Raw genomic sequence first — 20,139 nt, forward strand, 5'->3', positions numbered from 1 at the left:
GTCCCTCGAGGACATCACAGAACAGCAGCAACAACTGTCCACGATGCTGGCTGAGCATGCCGCGGAATGTGTGGGGGCTAGGGCAACCATTGAACAGGCCACGGAGACCCTAAGGGCCGAAGTAGCGCAGAGCACTGCCACCCTGAGGGATGCCATGCAGGCCATGTCCAGGGACATCTGTGCTGAACTTGCCGGCTTGCGTCGTGCGCTCACTGAGCTCACCCACACCCTACAGGACGTGCATGCACGGGGGCAGGCAGGGACATCCTCCACTGCCAGTTCTGCACAGAGCAGCCCCGTCCGACGTTCCGGACGTAACCTGCGCTCCACAGCCAGGGGTGCCCCGGGGGCCGGGTGAGGGGGCTTGTAACAGCCTGTGGCCACTGTCACAGGCATCTGTTGACACCTACATGGGGTGTGTTGGGGTGTACAGGGGGGAGGGGGTGTGTTGGGGTGTGCAGGGGGGAGGGGGGAGGGGGTGTGTTGGGGTGTGCAGGGGGGAGGGGGTGTGTTGGGGTGTGCAGGGGGGAGGGGGGAGGGGGTGTGTTGGGGTGTGCAGGGGGGAGGGGGGAGGGGATGTGTCACGACGTTTCATAGTTTAAATACACTTTTTTCTTTCCCAAAATGAAATGTGTGGACATTTTCATTGCGTATGTGTGCTTTATTGGTGTACAGTCCACAGTGTGCATGTCCCAGAGACACACAGTGCCCCAAGTGCAGTCTCCATGTGATTCACACCAGCCGTGTGTGCTAGAAGCAGTGGTCGATGATACTTTGGCGCATTGCACGCCCCTCCTGTGCGTCGCCTCCTCCATGGGTTGCCGCCCCATCTGCACCCTCCTCATCCTCATCGTCAGGTGGTTGCAGTTCTGCGTCAGGGGGCGGGGGCACATTCCGTCTGACGCACATATTGTGTAGCATGACACATGCCATGACGATCTTTGCCACCTTCTCATGGTGGTACAGGAGTGCCCCACCAGACCTGCTGAGGCTTCGGAACCGTGCCTTCAATAGGCCGAATGTCTGCTCTATGACCACACGAGTACGTGTATGTGCACGGTTGAAGTCCTCCTCGTGCTGGTTCTGCGGGTTCCGGACTGGTGTAAGGAGCCACCTCTTCAGGGGATAGCCTGCATCACCTGTATGTAGGCGAGAATGTATGTGTCAGTCATGTCGTCTGATCAAGAACATGATGCGCCACCATGGCTTGCATCCAACTGTTACTTTGGCTCACTTCTACATGCACTAATTGATTCACACAATGCAACCAGTATATGCTCATGGCTCCCATGGCCTGTTTTGCATGCCATCACCCAATGTATGCAGAGGGGTTGAGTGCATTGTGAGTGCCCATCCTCTGTCTCCGTTCTCTGTGTTACTCACAGCCAGGTGGAGTATGCATCATTCCCCCCCCTTTCAGCCAGGTGGAGTATGCATCATTCCCCCCCCTATCAGCCAGGTGGAGTATGCATCATCCCCCCCCCTTTCAGCCAGGTGGAGTATGCATCATTCACCCCCCTTTCAGCCAGGTGGAGTATGCATCATTCCCCCCCTTTCAGCCAGGTGGAGTATGCATCATTCCCCCCCCCCTATCAGCCAGGTGGAGTATGCATCATCCCCCCCTTTCAGCCAGGTGGAGTATGCATCGGTACGTCATTCACCTGCCCACTTCCATGACATTGGACTCACCGAGTAGCCAGGATCTTGGGCCTGCATGTCGCTCCATGTAGCGTGGTATTGTGGAGTTCCTCAGGACCATAGAATCATGGGTTGATCCGGGGAATCGGGCACAACAATGTGTGATGATCTTGTTGGAGTCACAGACCATTTGCACTTTGATTGAGTGGAACTGTTTCCGGTTGCGGTACGGTACCTCCATGGCACGTGGAACCACCAATTCCACATGGGTGCAGTCGATGGCACCAATGCAACCGGGTATGCCGGCTAGTGCATGGAAACCCACTTTGGTGTTTGCAATGTCCTGGGCAGTCCGTGGTAATGAGATGTGGTCGTCTGTGTGCTTGAGGAGGGCATCGAGCACTTGGATGAGTGTTCGTGAGAATAATGGTTGTGAAATGCCATGCAAGTGCCCCACTGTGTGCTGGTAGGTGCCTGTGGCCAGGAAGTGGAGTACAGACACTGCCTTCAGTAGGGGGGGGGTGGCGGTTGGAGTTTCTATCATGCTGACAATGTCGTTGTGTATCATGTCTACGATGGCGGTGATGGTGTCCCGGTCCAAACGGTACAGGGTGTGGATCTGCTCAGCAGTGAGGTTGAATGGATTGGCTCTGATGCGTGGGATTGGGGGCTGCCTGTGTGGTGGCACTGGCTGTGCTGGTGGGGCTTGCTGGGCCTGCCTTGCCCTCCTTCTCCTCCTGCGTCTCCTCTGTGCTGCCTGTTGTTGTTGTTGCTGTTGTAGCACATGCATTGCTATCAGGTCCTCCAGCCCCAACATTGCTAGTCGTATTGGTATCATTGTGGAGTGTGACTGGGTGTGGGAAGGGGTGGGGTGTGCTCTTTTTGTACTTCCTGAGTCTGTATTGCCTTCACCTGTGCTGTTTCTGTGCACCTGTGGCAGCTGCATTCACTTTACATGGCCCTTTACTGTTGGTTCGCGTAATTAGCACCATGGCGGTAAGGTACTTAACGGGCTGGGTGATGGCGTTAGGTGCATGTCCGCTTGGGTCGGCATTTGCGTACCTTTCCGCCATGGCGCTAAGTACGGTGTGGCCGGTCACGTGCGCGCACCCTTAGCGCAGTTAGCGGCAGCGTTAACTACGATGCCGCTACTGGCATTGTAGTTAATGGTCACGGGTCATGATCGGACCTGGCGGAAAACGATGGCGGTAACCATTTACCGCCATTGTTTTTCACTTAGCGCCAGGGTCGTAATGAGGCCCATACTACCTAAACAGGAGTACCACTTTGGAAACCAAGAGTCTCTACCACGTAGCCCAAAACTTCACATACAAAGATAATATTAAACCAGATTAAAAGGTAGATACAGAGTAGTAAATTGTGAAGAAGGTTTACTGAAACTTACCAAACGCAGCTTAATTAATCATATCAAATTGTCATTAAAAACTCCTCAAAATAAAGAACTGTATTACATGTCCCTGCTACAACTTTTTAAACCATGGAGAAAAGAAGAAGAGTTACTGGATACATATGACTCCTATGAAGACGCTTCCAAAGCAAATGAAAGCACTATAATAGACGTAAACTTTACACAGTACTAAACAATGTTGCACAATGAACAGCAACACGAAGAAGAACTCCAGGCCCAACTAGAAGTGGACACGACCGACAGTAGTCAACCTACTGTAACAGGAAGCCAAGAACCACTTGGACAACCACTAATAGCAAATGAGTCAGAATTAGCCATGACAGAAGTAGAAAACACCATGGGCCTCATTATGACAATTGCGGAATGTGTTTAACGGCACCGATAATGGTACCGGCGCCGTTAAACGCATTCCGCACTATTACGAGGTTCCCTCGCGGGACCCGATGTGGACGTCTGGTTTATCCAGACATCCAGAGCGGGTCCCGCGAGGGAACCAGGGAGCTAACAATGGGCCAGTCGTAATCGGCCCGTTGTTAGCTCCCGTACCTATTCCCATTGAGCCCTATATGGGCTGAATGGGAATGGGGAAGGTCCGGGCCCAGGTTCCCTGAAGGAGGAATTACCGGGCCCTCCAAACTCAGAATGGCCCGGTAATTCCCCATTCAGGGAACCCGGACCCGATTTTGAAAGCAGCCATGGCTACCTCAAAAGTCATAAAGAGGCTGCATGTGTCAGTATGAACAAGCTACAGAAGACTTTGCTGTACTGAAATCACAACTGAACAATGAGCAACGTAGCATTTTCCAAGAAATAACAAACCAAATTGATCATGGTGTGCAACATGAAAATAAAAACTGTACCTGCCAAGACTACAAACCTATGCTGCTATACGTGAGTGGTCAAGCTGGTTCAGGCAAAACATTCTTAATCAAAATCATCAGCAAGTTCCTCTAACAATTGACAAACAACAAACTGTCAGCTGTTGTAACTGCCCCCAAAGGTTTAGCTGCCTACAACATAGGCAGTGTCACTTTACACCGAGTACTACTCCTTCCAGTAGAACCCCAAAACAAATTAGACTATTACAAACTTTCCACAGAAGCTGCAATGGAACTACGCAGAGTGTTAAAACAAATGAAAATGCTGCTAATAGATGAGGTGAGCATGGTCTCCAACCTAATGTTGGCTTTGATTCACCTCAGATTACAAGAAGTACTCAAAACAGACTAGGAAGAACTCTTTAGGGGAAAACACATTATTCTTTTCGGAGATCTTCTTCAATTGACACAAGTGAAAGGTGAACCTATTTTTAAAACCTTACGGCACAAACTGTGCTGTAAAACTCTTGGCAGCATAGGAAATGTCAACCTTTGGCAACATTTCCAATACAGAGAATTAACAGAAAACATGCGCCAGTCTGCAGACCTCACATACGCCAACATTTTAATAAGTATTAGAGTTGGTGTACTATCTCAAGAAGCACAATCAATATTAAAAACCAGGCACATCCATGCACTCTATGGCCATAACTCATGTGCTACTGATGTCATGGAACAATTTGCACACAAAAATGTCAATTGTATGTCCTTGATGCCAACTTTTGCAAGCTGTTCAAAATTCAATGAAACAATGTTGAAAAAAGAAATGTAACCAATAATTGAAATTTGCTCCACAGATAAACTGGACGTACGTGGTATGACACTACCCATGTGTCAACAAGCCACAACAAGACTAAATACCTTAGAAACAAACTCTATCTCCAACACAGCTGGTTTGGAGAAAATATTAAAATTATCTTTAAACTGTAGAGTAATGCTTAAACGTAACCTTGACGTGGAGCAAGGACTAGTTAATGGAGCACTTGGTACAGTTGTTGGCTTTCAAACATACCCACGTGACAACAACATTCAGTTTGTCAATATTCTCTTTGAAAAACTATCAGCAGTTAAAAGGATAGGACGCTCAACAGCCCGCTTCCTTCTTTTCAAAGACCGTTATGTACGCAGAGAACAATTTTCACTAACTCTAGCATACGCAGTTACCATTCACAAATCACAAGGTATTACCCTAGATAAAGTGTTGATAGATATTGGTAGCACAGTCTTCAAAGAAGGCATGAGCTATGTAGCACTATCATGCTTACGTACACTTGATGGGCTATTTCTAATCAAATTTGATGCAAGTAAAGTAAATGCTGATATTCCTTGCATTCTAGAATACAATAGACTGCGTTCACTCTACACCCCATCTAGGCTTTGCCCCCTTTTCATCGGCATCCCTCCGATGGGTTCACTCTTGGCAACTTTACCAATCACACAATTCCTTGATCAGTTCTTACGATGCAGGATTCACTTGCCTTAGTTTTACAATCATCTGCCTGTCAAAGACTTTAGACTGTACACAGGATTTGACTAGACCCCTATATGACCACTTTGACCCCTTTCTCACGTCTCACCCAAGGCCTTCTGATAACGGTAGTTTCAACAATAGGGTAATTGGCCAGAGGTTCCTGAGTGAGCACCCACGTGGTGCCTGACTCTTATGTAGCTGGTTTTCCCCTCTTGTATTAACAGTTCTTTGTACTTTCTTCAATTAGCCGTTTGCTACTTTTGTTCAACACAGTTCGGTTTCATATGGGCTCTTCGTGCGACTCACCGGCTGTGATGAACCACTTGGTTTTTCTTGTCTCTGGAGTTAAGGCTGAAACCACAGTGGCAAGCGTCTCTCCCCGGCTTGGTTATCCGCGGACAAGGACCCTGTGTACTGTTGCCATCTGCTGCAACACACACTTGCTATTGTTCACGGTCATACGATTCCCTCCGTGGAGGTTTCACAGGCCAGCTGTCTTTTTCTTACTCTTGAACTGCCGTGCTGAGTTAGCTCTCTCATCGTGCGGTCTGCCTTGCTCATATTGTGTTCTCGTGCTCCACCTTTTATCCCTGTGGGGAAGGGAAAGGGCTGCCAGGTGTGTGTGATTCTGGTCAATTGCCTGACTTTGCCTGACTCTAATGTTGGGGTATGTCAGGTAAACAGCTCTGGTGTTTGTCCGTCGTCTTGCTTGGTGTGCGCAAGTGTTTGTGTCGGAAAAGGGACGAGGTAGAGTATCCTACGTGGTAGAATGTGGAAAAGGTGTTATAAGAAGGGAGATACCGTGTCTCACCCGTCTGTGTCCTACTTCCACTCCCCGAGGACTCCCCATCCAGGTGATCCTCCCTCACTGGTCTTATTACAAGTCCATTGTTTTCTACATCGGGGAAAAGTGTGAGTGTTGGAAAAGGGAAGAGGTAGAGTTTGTAAATGTTCTACGTGGTAGGATGGGGATATGGTGTTATCGAAAAGTATAGTCTTTGTATTGGAAAGGGTAGGGGTTGGAGTTTCAGAGTACCCTATGGGACAGGACAGGGAAGGTTTGTGAAATGGACGAGAATAACCGGGATGGAGAACAGAACGTAGGGGATTGTGGGAATAGTAGTGTTCTGACATAGTAGATTGGGTGTTTGGGAAAAATAACTAGATGAATGTGGACAAGAATGTCTGGGAGTATCCGGATAAGAACCAGGAAAAGCGTGAGTTTGGGAGTTGTGGCTCTTAACAAGTTTACCAGATGTGAATGGGTTGTTGGCTTTACCTTTAGGTAAGGAGGATTCAATGGGTGGAAGTGATGATGAGCGGGAATAGCTTATAAAAGCTTCTGAGACTTTGTTCCCCTCACCATTCTCCCTGTGATGGTACCGCGTCACACCTGGGGTATTCCTTCGAGCATAACCCCGGGTTCCACTACCCAGATGATCCTCCCCCACTGGTCCACCCACAGGTACTGGACCCAACAGCAATGGCCGTGTTCTGGCCCCCTGAATAAGGGATTCTGAAGGTCTTACTGAGAGAATGCCCTCTGGTTTCTCACATGTCCCACTCCCACTCCTCAAGCACCCCCCATCCAGGTGATCCTCCTGCACTGGTCGACCCCCAGGAACTGCATCCAAAGGTGAGGCCGTATCCTGGCCACATGGATGACAGATCCCCGGGGACTAGTCAGTGAGACACCTTCAGGTTTCTCACACAAAGCTGAAAACATTATTCTGCAAAATTTACTTCAACAAAGTCAGAATAAACCCTTTATTGACCCCTAGGACTAGATTCTGGGGAAGGAATTGTTCCACTGCTTCTAGGCTGTCGGTGTGTGGGATTGATGTATATAAGCTCACAACATACATTGTAAAAAAGGATGTCTGTCTCTTTATTGAAGTGACCTTCCGACAATAACAATAGAAATTCATTAGTGTATTTCAAACATGTTTGTTGGTTTAATGCAAGGCTGTAGAATCTGGTTCAGATATAGTGACAAAAATTCAAATTAGCCATTCATTGCTGAATTGTTTGTCGTCCCAGTGGATTCCTCAATGATGTATGTACCTTGGGAATAGTATTGAATACAGGAACAATTGGATGTGTGTTTGTTAAAAAATATTTTGTATTCTCTGTCATCCAGTCCTGTCCTAAAGCTTCCTGCAGCACTTGTTCTATAAGTTTCTTGATCTGTGGTATGGGATGACAACCAGTTCAGAGGCAGGCAGCACAGTGCCTCAGCACACAAGGGTCTGTATTGCCTGTCAATCAGGTGATGTGGCATACGTTGGAGTTTTGTTTGAGGTTGTGTTGTCTACCTTGTTATGCTGTGAAGAAAGTGCTGTGTCCTGTGTGTGGCTGTGCATGAGGGAAGTAGATGTGTATCCTGTGAATGGGTGACAATGGAAAAGAAGACATGGGTAAATGGTGTAGAGGGGAATATTGAGATAATGACCCGAGTGCCTGGTGGCACCTGGGGGCCAGATAGTAATGGTGTGTCCAGTGGGTGGTCTCCTCAGCATAACCTGCAACTGAACCAGTCATCTAATAATAAAGCTATATGAAAGTTATGCCCATGACTCCTTTCTGATATTTGCAATCCACATACTACAGGCTTCACAGCCTTAGTCGAGTGCAAATTCCTTACCCGCAAGTGAAACATCTATAAGTGGTGGGGCGGGGGTACAGGTGTGGTAGCTAACCAGCAATACCACAGTTCCCAAGTGTTTTGAATTCAAGTCACATCCAACAGGACATGAGAAGAATGAAATCACAACTTTGTTGATTGTTCAGGCTTAATTATTTTAGCCTGCTCAGTCCCCAAATCAGTTTGCCACATTTCAGGGAGAATCCAGTTTGGCTGAGTTGTTGACTAGAGGCAAGCAGAATATGAAAGGCTTCCCATTTTATGGTTCACGGGTGGACAATGGACATTGAATATGTTGCAACTGCCTTTGAACCTGAAACTTTGTGTCAATTAGTGAATGCCTGAAGTAAATGTATATGCTTATCGCCTTCAAAACCCTGCCTTGCATACAAGGGAGGAGCATTCTGGGGTGCCTACAAGCCATCTGGCATGACCACTACATGCAATAATCTTCTAACAGGTTGCAGCTGGACTGGAGATCTGTGTGCTCTTCAGCGTTCCTTGCAAGTGAGAACTGAAACTTAAATATAATTTTGATTATGGGCTTTCATTTTAGCACCTCTGGGTTTAATTACTCCATTTTTGTAATGCTGACCTGCCTTTTCAATATATATGACACAGCAAAATTAACCTGAAAAGCATTATCAGTCGTATTGTTAAATTTTAATACACTATAGTTTGAAATGAATTACTAACATGACAGAATAAAGGAGCACCTTACATATGGATTGATCACATTTGGATTGAGAGTGCAACTTTGCTGTAAGTACATCATCTTTACACATGTTATCCGCATTATAAAGACATATAAAAAAATCCAGTTCTTGAAGGCTTTAATTCCATGGCTTGCTGCACTCCCTGAGAAATAAAGATTTCAGTTCATGGCCAATCTTTCAAATGTAGCATGATAATTCTTTGAAATTAAGGCAGTCCAAAAGTCATGTTCACAATATCTACAAAATGTGGGCATGCTAATCAGTTTGACAGGCATCCTTTTGAATCGTGATAGCAAGCAAGAGGCAGGAACCTGCAGGACATGCTGGGGTCAGTACATATGATTTTTCTTGCTCTACCAGAGAGGCCTTTCTCATTACGCTTTATTTTAGGCCCCTGCTCGCACTTTTACATAAAGAAAGTTTCTGTTTAAGCACACTTTATTCCCAAAATGACATCATCATTAATATGTGGACCGAGATATACTGATTTCAGATAAATATAATGTCCATGATTTTCTTCAGCTTCTGACGATGCAGTCTTTAGTTCACATAGAATACCTATAATTTGCACATGTACCCCTAATTCAATCTTGCATTTGTTGTATAAATCGTCAGAGGGAGGTGTGAGGGTCAGCAGCGAGGGAAACTAGTAACTTTTAATATTTTAGATTGTTCCTTCATTCCCCTCTATAACCTCTGCAATACTGTGCAGGGGGACAGTGTAGGGGGTAGAAAATAAATACAGAGGGACCACACATAACATAAAAACAGAGTGGTACCTTTCATCTATGGGTTGTATTCTAAGAGACATTGACAACTCAAGCTTCACTCTCCATGGCTACCAGATGTCACTCAGAACCCCTTGGTGAAATATGTCACCATATGTAATAGCATTCACTCTATAATTCTATATTTATAGCACCATAAATACATACTCTTACGTGCCGTCCCCTTTCCTCCATACTGCATGGGCATCCCTTCCAAGGGACGGGAGACGGAAACTTTTTCACCAGAAAAAACCTTCTTCCCATTTAAATTTAGAGGCGCACAGGGCTGCGGCCCTGGGAGCATGCGCTGCCCTGACTCCGCCCTCCGGTGACACACCCCAGTCACCTTTTCTGCATCGATGGGAACGGGCTGAATTCACCAGCACTCCTGGGTTTGGCGTCAGTCATGTAATTCCATGCACGGATACTTCATCTCTTTGTCTTTTTTTATCATTCAGGCACTCGGTCCTCAGGCATCACGCTCCTCCCCAGCGCATGTCGACTTCCACAGGGTTCAGCAGGAGTCCATCCTGCAATAGGCTCTTCCCAACTTCAGACCCCCACGCCCTCTGCCTACGTTGCCTTGGCCCAGACCACGGCTGGCAAGCTTGTACAGCTGGCAAAATGCCACGTCATCGAGGTCACTGAAGAACAGACTAGCCAGGTGGAAGTAGCTCGTCCAGAAGTCGTCTCCAGAGGACCTCGAGAACTTTGTGAAACATCGAGCCATGCCCAAAGTAGGGCCACTATTTTCCATAGCACCTCTCAAGGGAGACGTCTTCCCAAGGACTCATCCGTGCGGGTGGGACCACTCAGGTCCTTGTACCAGGACGTGCACTGAGGCTGCTCCAGCTACCGGCCTACTGGCCAAGGGATCCTCGGATCCTCCCAGTGACAGTGTTGAGGGACCGGAAGGATCTTTGACCGGGTCTCCAACCGAGGAGCTCTGCCCCTTTACCAGCATTATGTCCGGGGGCCACGCCCTAGTTCCGGTAATACGGCCTAGGGGGTGCCTAAATGCAGCTCTCCCGGCCCACGGGCCGAGGGTGTCACACCTACTGGGTCTAGGTCCTAGGAGCAGGGTGGCCTCGCAATCCACACTCAAGAGTCTTGGAGGAGGCTGGGCCCAGCGAGCCAACCAACTCGACGCAGGAACGTGGCAGGCAGCTCGACAAAATGGCTGCCACAACAGACATCGGCACCCGTCCGACGCCATTCTAGGAGTTCGGAGAAGAGCGAGTGTCAAGGTGGGACTGGCCTCAACCGGGAACCTGACCTACAGCCTGTCCTTCATTTGCGCAGGGCAAGTTTCCACTGCGTCCGTATGGGCAGGGTATGCAGTGGCTCCAGCAGCCTCCCGCTACCCCGTCTGTATCCCCTACCACTCCGACGGCCTGTGAAGACAGGTTCTTTGAGAGGTTCCTCAGGCTCATGAAGTCCCCTAGGATGGGGGTTATCCTCAGAGATGCGATCAGGGGCGTGCTCCCTCCGATGCTACTGTTAGGCAGAATCCTCTGCAGTACCCTTAGGGAACACTACAGACAATTAAGTCCACAAGTGGTAGTACAATTTCACCTTTGGAACAAACCTGTACTACACAGTTATAGTGGTAGCAGTAGCGGAGCAGCCAGACTTATCTCAAGAGCAAATGAGCAGTAATAGGGATTACACCAAGGACAACAATTACTGTGACTCAAACAAACACTGATTCAGGGTTTCTGGTTAAAAAAGTACATTTATTTTTAAACCATCTGTTCACAAAACACTTCACTTCTATTAAACAAAACCACACTCTAAATATACCACACACAACCAATTCCTTTGGTTCAGGTCAATTCAAGGTAAGTACATTAGGTGTTGTGAAACAAAGACGTTACCGGGGGATGATACACAATCACTTTTTGACAGTAATGACAGTTCGGTCTTACGAAAGAAAAGCGTACCCGCGGAAAGAATTGTAACCGTAGTCAAAACACATTTAGCACATCGAATAAAAACCAAAGAATTGGGGATAAAAATCATAGGCACTACTTTTGTGAAGGCACTCTAGTCAGAGGACAGCCAGATAAAGTCAATAGGCCTGTGCCAGTGTCAAATGGAGCAGGGCTTTGTTGTCGAGGATCACACGATTAGAACAGTTCGAGACTAACGATGACAGGAGTACTTGGTATAGTCAAAAGGAGGCAAATGTTATAAGAGGGAAGGAAGAAAGGACAAGCCTTCGGCAAGGAAAAAGGGTTCACCCCGATTCCTCAAGGTCAGACGGCGAGAACGACCAAAGGACACAGTACCTTATTCGAATGAAGAAAGCTGGTGCCACGACAGTTGTTCCTGGTAGTTCCTGCAGACTCACGGTTCCTGAAGCTTCAGTCGTGGGGACAAGAAGGAGGACATCTGGAGTGATCTACACTACCCAGGGATGAGGCCAGCAGCAGCAAATCAATGGTGAATAAAAGGTGCGCTCCTTTAAAACAGGAGAGGGCTCTTCTGATGGCTGTCTGGACCACTACAGCTCTGTGCAGTGATTTCGACCCAGAAGAGGAGTCTCTGGCTGTAGAAAGGTGAGCTGGTTGATCCCACCAGGCTCAGGGGAAGACTCCGGACTGGATCTTCTCTGTCGTTGAAGGGTAGATAGCTCAGGGCTGCAGCAGGGCTTCACCGGGACTCGGGAGTTGCAGCAGCCATCTTCTTCTCTGTTTCTCTTCGGTTCTTGTAGTTCCAGTGACGACTCTGACTTCCAGCCCAATAGTCCTGCCTTTTATGCCAAAATCCCCAATTCACACAGCCTGGCTGTCAATCGCACAGCAGGGGGTTGTCCAGCCCGGACAACCACCTCAGCCAATGAACACAAAGTGCGACTTGGGTCTCCAAGGAGACCCTGTGCAGGGGGTAACTAAACCCCTCCCTCACATTCAGCCCACCTAGACACCCAGACGCCAAAGGAGGGCTTCTTTGCAGAAGCCCACCAAAGGACGGCGAACAAACAAGGCAAACCTGGTTTGCCGCGCAAAGTAAAACACAAGAAGGAGGTTAACACAAAGAAATGGCGACTAAACCTGACCAGAGCCAAAATAAAAGATATTTGGTCAAGCGGGTTTATGTTAGAGGCTAACACAATAGCCTAAAACAGTACCACGTTTATATATATAATCGCGGTAGAAAAGTTAGGGTAAGTACCACTGCCACCAGCCAAGTGTTAGTGTTAAGAGAGCGAAACAAGGCTCCAGGAGGTACAGACAAAAAGGGATCAGAGTTAACCCTTTCCAATACTCCATGTAAGATGGGGTGTACTGGGTCTGTAGGTTTAAATGACTACATAAAGTCAATGGCAACTTTATCTGTTTCTGGGGGACAGTAGTCAGCCCCAGGAAAATGGAGTCAGTGGGAATTCTTAGAGACAACCCTGTGTCACTGCACTGAAGGTGCTATGTAACACACACATAAATTGGGTTCATGGAGTGGTGTGGCTCCAGAGCCCAAGATCACACAAAAAGTAGAAATACACATGGCAAAACACATGTAAGAGTGGGAAAAGGGTTCACACTCTTACCAGGTGGAAAAAAATAAACCCCAGAAATCCAGCAAAGCTGCTGAGGGACTCACTAGGTAAGGGAAATTAGCCATAAATGAGAATTCTCCCTAACAGCTACTGGCACCACAGGCTCCTCCGCCGGCGCCCACAGTCTCCTCCTGACCCACAGGATACAGATGAAGAGGAAGATTCTGACACGCCATCCTCAGCCAGGGCATTCCATGAACGTCTTGCGGGGCTGGCGAAGTATCTGGGCCTACCTCAACTCGAGGTCGAGCAACCGGTGGAGGGGGTGCTTGCTGAAGTCCTCAAGTGACGCCATTCGGCTAAAACAGGAATTCCATTGCAGACCGATGTAGTCTCCCTGGCCAAGAAGGGTTGGCTCAAGCCCCACTCGATCCAGCCGGTCAATCGATGCCTGGACTCCAAGTACAGGCAGATGGAGGGGGATACACTCTAGCTATCGGCCCATCCTCAGCCACAATCCTCGTTGATCGATGCAGCATCTCTATACTCCAAGCCTCAGTCGTCCTCAGCCTCTTCCTCAGTGACGCTGCTAGTCAAGGAGGAGAAGCTGTATTCCAACACGCACTTGCATCTTCGTCAGGTCAACGCCAATGCCATGCTGGCTGCCGCTAACCAAAGGTTATGGCAGGAAATCGCACACTTCCTCCCGGACGTCCCTACGCAGAGCCAATCACGTTTCAAGGCGGGACTGGCTGAGGCCAAGCTGGTGGAGTAGGGCCTCATGGAATCCACTGTGGCCCATATTGACACCTCTGGCCGTGCCATCTGTATCGCCACGGACATGAGAAGGACAGCCTGGCTCCGTGCAATGAATTTCAACCCGGACGTCCAGGAACGCATATTAGACCTGCTATTCGAGGCAGAGGACCTCTTCCACTCCACCACGGATGAGCTGGACAAAACGAAAAACAGCTTACAAACGGCAAAGTCTTTATCCATCTAGACAAGGACCACGCCCAAATCGTACACCCAGTCACAGCAGCGCTCCGACAAGGGGAATACGTACGGAGGGTTCTTCGGCTTCCAGGAACGGAGAGATCCAGGCAGCCTGACCGCTCGCCGACTCCAAATCGGCGCAAGCAACAAAAAGGGGGGGGGGTAAGTAATTTTTCCAGTCCCCCTCCTCTGCGACAGCCTTCGAGGGAAAGAAGGCATGACATGCCCCTCTGGGTCCACGTGTCTCGGGTGGGGGGCAGGCTTTCTCTCCATACACATTTCTGGTGCCAGAATTTCGCAGACCCCTGAATCCTTTTCGTAGTATCCACGGGGTACCACCTACCCATCCCAGCCTCTCCTCCCTTCTCCCCTCCACTGCCTCAAGTTGGGACAGCAACTCTTCTGGCAGAGATCCGGTTGCTTGTAGAGAGCCAGGCAGTGGAGGAAGTCCCAGATTCCCAGCAAGGCTTGGGCTTTTACTTCAGGATTATCGTCATCCAGAAAATGAACCAGGCAGGCCTGAGAGTTGTGCTGGACCTTTCCACCCTCAACCTCTCCTTACCTCTACATAAATTCAAGATGATCATGCCAGCTTTTATAGCGGAGACATTGTGCAAGGGAGACTGGATGTGCTCCCTGGATCTGAAGGACGTGTACCTACATGTCCCAATATGGCAGCCCCATCGTTCTTTCCTACGGTTCAGGATCATGGGCTATCATTTCCAATACAAGGTCCTTCCTTTCGGCCTCAACTAGGCCCCCGGGGTCTTTACCAGACTAATGAATACTGTGGCTGCCCTCCTCAGAGGGCAGGGCATCCACGTCTACCCATACCTCGACAACTGGCTCATCATGGCTACATCTCCGGAAGCGGTTCACCACTCTTCCCATGCCCTTATGAACACACTGCACGATCTGGGCTTTTCGCTCAACCTCAAGAAGTCGCAGCTGCAGCCCACACAGACTCTGACATTCTTGGGCCTCATCTGGGACACGTGCACTGAGAAGTTATTTCCGTCCGAGGACAAGATCTCAGCCACCAGGAGGGCCACCACCCACTTCATCAGCAGAGAAGTCACCTCGGGATGGTGGTACCAGAATTTCCTGGGTCTCTTGGCAGTGGTCCTATTAGCCGTCCCACACACGAGACTGAGGATGAGAAGGATTCAGCTGCACATCGCAGCCTCATGGAACCAGGTGCGGGGCTCTCAATCCGAGATGATCAACTTTCCTCCATCTCTACACCGGGACCTAACATGTTGGTCCAGGGACAACAACCTACGGACGGGCAAGCCCTTCCGGCCTCCCACCCCACAGGTCACCATCACCACTGATGCCTCGCTCCAGGGCTGGGGAGCCACCGTGGAAGAGCTTTCGGTCCACAGCACCTGGACTCGACAGGAGCAGGAATACCACATCAATTGGTTAGAGCTGAACGCCATCTGGCTAGCGCTCAGAGCATTCCTCCCACTTCTCAGGGGCAAGGTTGTCCTCATCCAGACAGACAACTCGACCAGCATTTACTATGTCAACAAGCAGGGAGGCACCAGATCCCCTCCTCTGTGCAGACTGGCAATCGGCATGTGGGAGTAGGCCCTGGAAAACGACATCTACCTCACGACAGTCCACCTCCCGGGGGAATCCAAACCGGAGGCGGACAGGCTCAGCAGGTTGGGAGCGGACAATTACGAGTGGCAGCTAAATTACCTCATTATTCAGGAGAGCTTCAACAGGTGGGGCCATCCCCTGGTGCATATCTTTGCCTCCTGGCACAACAAGAAGTGCCCTCAGATCGCCTCCTGGCAGGGCCAGGGCCCCAGCTCCCTGGGAGATGCATTTTGGATTCAGTAGAACGGCATGATAGCGTACGCCTTCCCACCCACTCCGCTGGTTCACAGAGCGATTTGCAACATCAAGGAGTCTCGCCAGCTCAACATCATTCTTATAGCTCCATGGTGGCTGGCCAGGCCATGGTTCTCGGAGCTGCTCCGCCTCTCGGAGATGCCACCGATTTCCCTCCTGACGGGTCCAGCACATCTTCTGGTGCAGCAGGGGGGCAGGGTCATGCACCCCACGCCACAGAAACTAGCCCTCACAGTGTGGTTCCTGAGCAGGTAACGCTAAGGCCCCTCAGCCTCTCCCAGGCTAATCTGGAAATCATACAGGGCGCAAGGAGCAAGGCTACCAGGGCCCAGTATAAAAGTAAGTGGACCAGGTTCTGCCACTGGGCAAGCTCCAGGGAAATCGACCCCCTGACATGTACTTTGGATGATGTGCTCTCCTTCTCGGCACACCTCGCCCAGTCTGGCGTGCAGGTGGACGCCTGCCGCACTTACCTTGCAGTCATTGAGGCTTACAGGAACTCAGCGGAGGGGATCTTCTCCTTCTCCAATCCTATTGTCAAGAAACATTTGACTGGGCTCGCAAGGCTCTACCCGCCCATCAAGAGGCTGCACGCTGTGTGGGATGTGAACATAGTCTTGGCCGCGCTGGCACACAAACCGTTGGAGCCAATGGCGTCCGAGGACATCAGGCTGGTCACCATTAAGACGGCCTTACTAGTCGGCTTCACCTCGGCTCGCAGAGTCAGCGAAATCCAGGCGCTGGTCACCTCCGAACTATACACTAAGTTTCACAGGGACAAAATATTCCTGCGGATACACCCAGCATTTCTGCCCACGGTTTCATCTGCTTTCCATTTGAACGAGGAAATAGTCCTTCCTACGTTCTTTGCCGATCCCAAGGACAAAGCACAGAGAGTGCTGCACTGCCTGAATGTCAGGCGTGCCCTGAAATTCTACCTGGACAGAACCAAAGACTTCTGCAAATCGGACACCCTGTTTGTCACTTTCGGAGGCGCAAGACCAGGCGATCAGGCCTCCAAAGCCTCCATATCCCGCTGGATGGCCTTGCCATAAAGGAAGCATACGAGGACCAGCACAAGCCAACATGCATGCCCAGGCAGTCAGAGCCAAGGCAACGGCCATCGCATTCCAGTGCCATGTCCCTTGCCAGATCATAAGGAGGGCGGCCACCTGGGCCACTCCCTTGGATTTCTGCAAGCATTACTGTTTGGATGCCAGCTCTAGATCTGATGCGGCTTTTGGACAGGCGGTTCTCAGGAACCTATTTGCTTAAGGAGGGTCTCCTCTCCACCCTGGCGCTACATTCAGTTGTAATCGCCCATGCAGTATGGAGGAAAGGGGACAGGACGTAAGAGTAATTATAAGTTACTCACCGTAGTGACTAGTCCTTAGTCCCCTTTCCTCCATACGTCCCACCATCCTCCCCCTTAATAAAACTGGTGTCATTAGGCAATATTAGCTATTGTCGACGCGTCTATGGGGACTGAGGTGTAGCGCCGGAGGGTGGAGTCAGGGCAGCGCCTGCTCCCAGGGCCGCACTCCAGCGCGCCTCTAAATTTAAAGGGGAAGAAGGTTTTTTCTGGTGAAAAAGGTTCCGTCTCCCGTCCCTTGGAAGGGACGCCCATGCAGTATGGAGGAAAGGGGACTAAGGACTAAGAGTATGTTAGTTACTACGGAGAGTAACTTAACATTTATTGATCATACACCCCATTCCATCTCAGTTAAGTATGATTTTTTTCTTGATTTTTCTAGTATTCCAGGGGTTCTCATTTTAATTTTGGAGGGTTTTCCTGTCTGAACTAGTGGTTCTTTAGCTCTTGAACTATTTAAACTGTTTATATTGTCCCTTGTGCCTCTCTTCCCATAAATCACTTCCTACTGGATAAAGTATTGAACTTGGGGGAGCCATAAAACCATGGATAATGTTACCTTAAGGAGGAGACTCTTTTAAAAGCGAAGACAGGTTTCTGGCAATTGGGGATATAACCCATTAAGGCTGCAATTTCTCATACATCTATCAGGTCAGCTACTTCCTCATGCCATACATCTCCCACACACCGATGATGTGCTCTCAAAGTGCTTCAGAGGATTCAGAGCTTATTCTTTAATGGGGTTTTCTAATGCATACTGTTTGCAATAGCTGCTTGAGAGCAGAGCTCCTTTCAGTCAGAAGATTGTCTAGTTCAATTAATCATCAAAAAATATTTTCTTTGAAATAGCCAACTGTGAAAACTAGATTTACTTTAAGGTTGGCAGTAGACCATGAAACTGGCTATTTACTTTAGAGCGTGATATTACAATGGAGAATATTTTATTATTGGCTCACGCAGGTGTGGCATGCCAACATTACATCCCATTTATACAAGCCCACCCTACATTCCTGGGCAAGGAACAGTGTTGTATTAAAAAATCAAAATGGACTCACGCTTGAAACGACTTCCCAATTTATGTGCAGGGCTAGGCTTCAATAGGGAACATGTCCTGTTCTATGCTGGTATAACGGGAAGTGCTTGCAAGTGGTGGGATATGCTTCTGAAGGAACCCTCAGCCTCTCCTCTGTTGGGGGGCCTGTATGCACTTGGGGAAAGGGGACGACCTATATCCATGACTTATCAGCTACTGCTGCTTAACAGAGCCAAGAAGAAGACAGTGGAGGAGGAGTGGGAGAGAGTCCCGGGGCTGATGCTCAAGGAGAAGAAGTGGCAAAGGATTTGTACGTACACGAAAGTAGTGTCTAGAAATGCTCAACTGAGGATTATTCAGTATAACATTTTTCATAGAATGTATTGGACTCCCAGGAGAATACATAAAATGAAAGACTGAATAGGTGCCTAAATGTGGGAGGAAGATGCACACTGTCTGCATAGCATTTGGCTATGCCCGAGTCCTGTGAAATTTTGTGGGAACGTATTAACCAAAATTGGTGATATGGGAGCCTCCTGGATAATAGGATCAATGCTGCTGTGTCTACTGGGTCGGTTCGCCAGAAGGAAATTGGTGAAACAATTGAAAAAAAAGGTCGACCTGGCTTTGGTGTTAGACTAGGAAAGGATTGCTATGATATGGTATAGCTCCACGGGTCCTACAGCAAAGGACTGGTTACGGCACTTGCTTAAATGGGCTACGCTGAACTGTTGGCCCTGACCAGGATTTAAGATATGTATGCTGAAGTGGCGACAATGCGTAGAACAGAATGGGCTGTAATATTGGATGGTCCAGTATATCCTTCTGATGAATGGCTTCTGTGAACTCACGCTGCTGACTCCTAACATTGTGGTGAAACTGATATGAAACAAAATAGTTGGGAAAATGAGGATGCATAGAAGAGTGAACCCCCATCTCTTCTTGTTATTAAAGTCACGTGGCCTGCAGTTATTTGAGTGGGTCGAGGGAGGGGGAGGTCGGGTGAGTTGGGAGGGATGTTCAGGACAAAGGATGTTTCTGTAGTGTAGGTTTGGGAGATGTGACCTTTATCTGATCATGATTTTGATGGAAAAACTTCATAAAGAGATTTTTTTTATCAAAAGGTATTGAAAAGCATAATGTAACTTCAAACAACTTGGTCTCCATCTTTACAACATGGAGATCAATACAAGTCTATGTATAACAAATCCAAAACTCTTTTAAAAAACCAAATTACCTGCTTATATGACTCACTATTGTCAGTCCATGCAAGCATTCACTCTTACTTCAAATAGCCTTCTTATAAATATATTTTATTCTAAAAGATAGACATTCTAAACATTTTTCTTTTGCATTGGCATTTTACATAGAAAGATTAAAATATTTGATTTTCTCCAGTATCAAGACATATATGCTATAGGGGAAAAGGATTTGGGCAATGTATTTAGAATACATTTACTATCAAGCAACTCCCCTGTGCAGACATGAGGTAGTGAATGCATTGGCTATGTATTGGTCACTTACCTGTAGACAATGGGAAGCTTAATTTGGCTCCTGCTGGTTTAAAATCTTAATTGCTCTTAGTAATTTAGTTACCCTGTTCTGAACCCACATGTTCCCTTGTTCTCAAAATACATGGGTGCAGCTTTCTCTGAACATGTAAGCGTGACTTCTGCTAAATATGTATTTGTGACTTTCACTGAATATGTATGGGACACTCTCACTAAACGTGTGTGTGTGTATGTGACATTTACTAAACGTGTGTGTTGCTTGCATGTGTGAGGGTGTGTGTGTGAGAGAGAAAGAGAGAGGGAGATAGAGAGACTTGGAATA

The 20,139-nt window shown here is 48.4% G+C and overlaps 1 protein-coding gene across 1 annotated transcript in view; it reads right to left on the minus strand.

The window, feature by feature from the left end:
• The window catches only part of RCAN2 (regulator of calcineurin 2), a 564,245-nt gene that overhangs the window by 478,536 nt on the left and 65,570 nt on the right, over positions 1 to 20,139 (minus strand). The window lies entirely within an intron of this gene.

The sequence above is a fragment of the Ambystoma mexicanum genome, chromosome 4p (assembly GCF_040938575.1).
Source record: "Ambystoma mexicanum isolate Mex_15411 chromosome 4p, UKY_AmexF1_1, whole genome shotgun sequence".
Taxonomy (NCBI): domain Eukaryota; kingdom Metazoa; phylum Chordata; class Amphibia; order Caudata; family Ambystomatidae; genus Ambystoma; species Ambystoma mexicanum.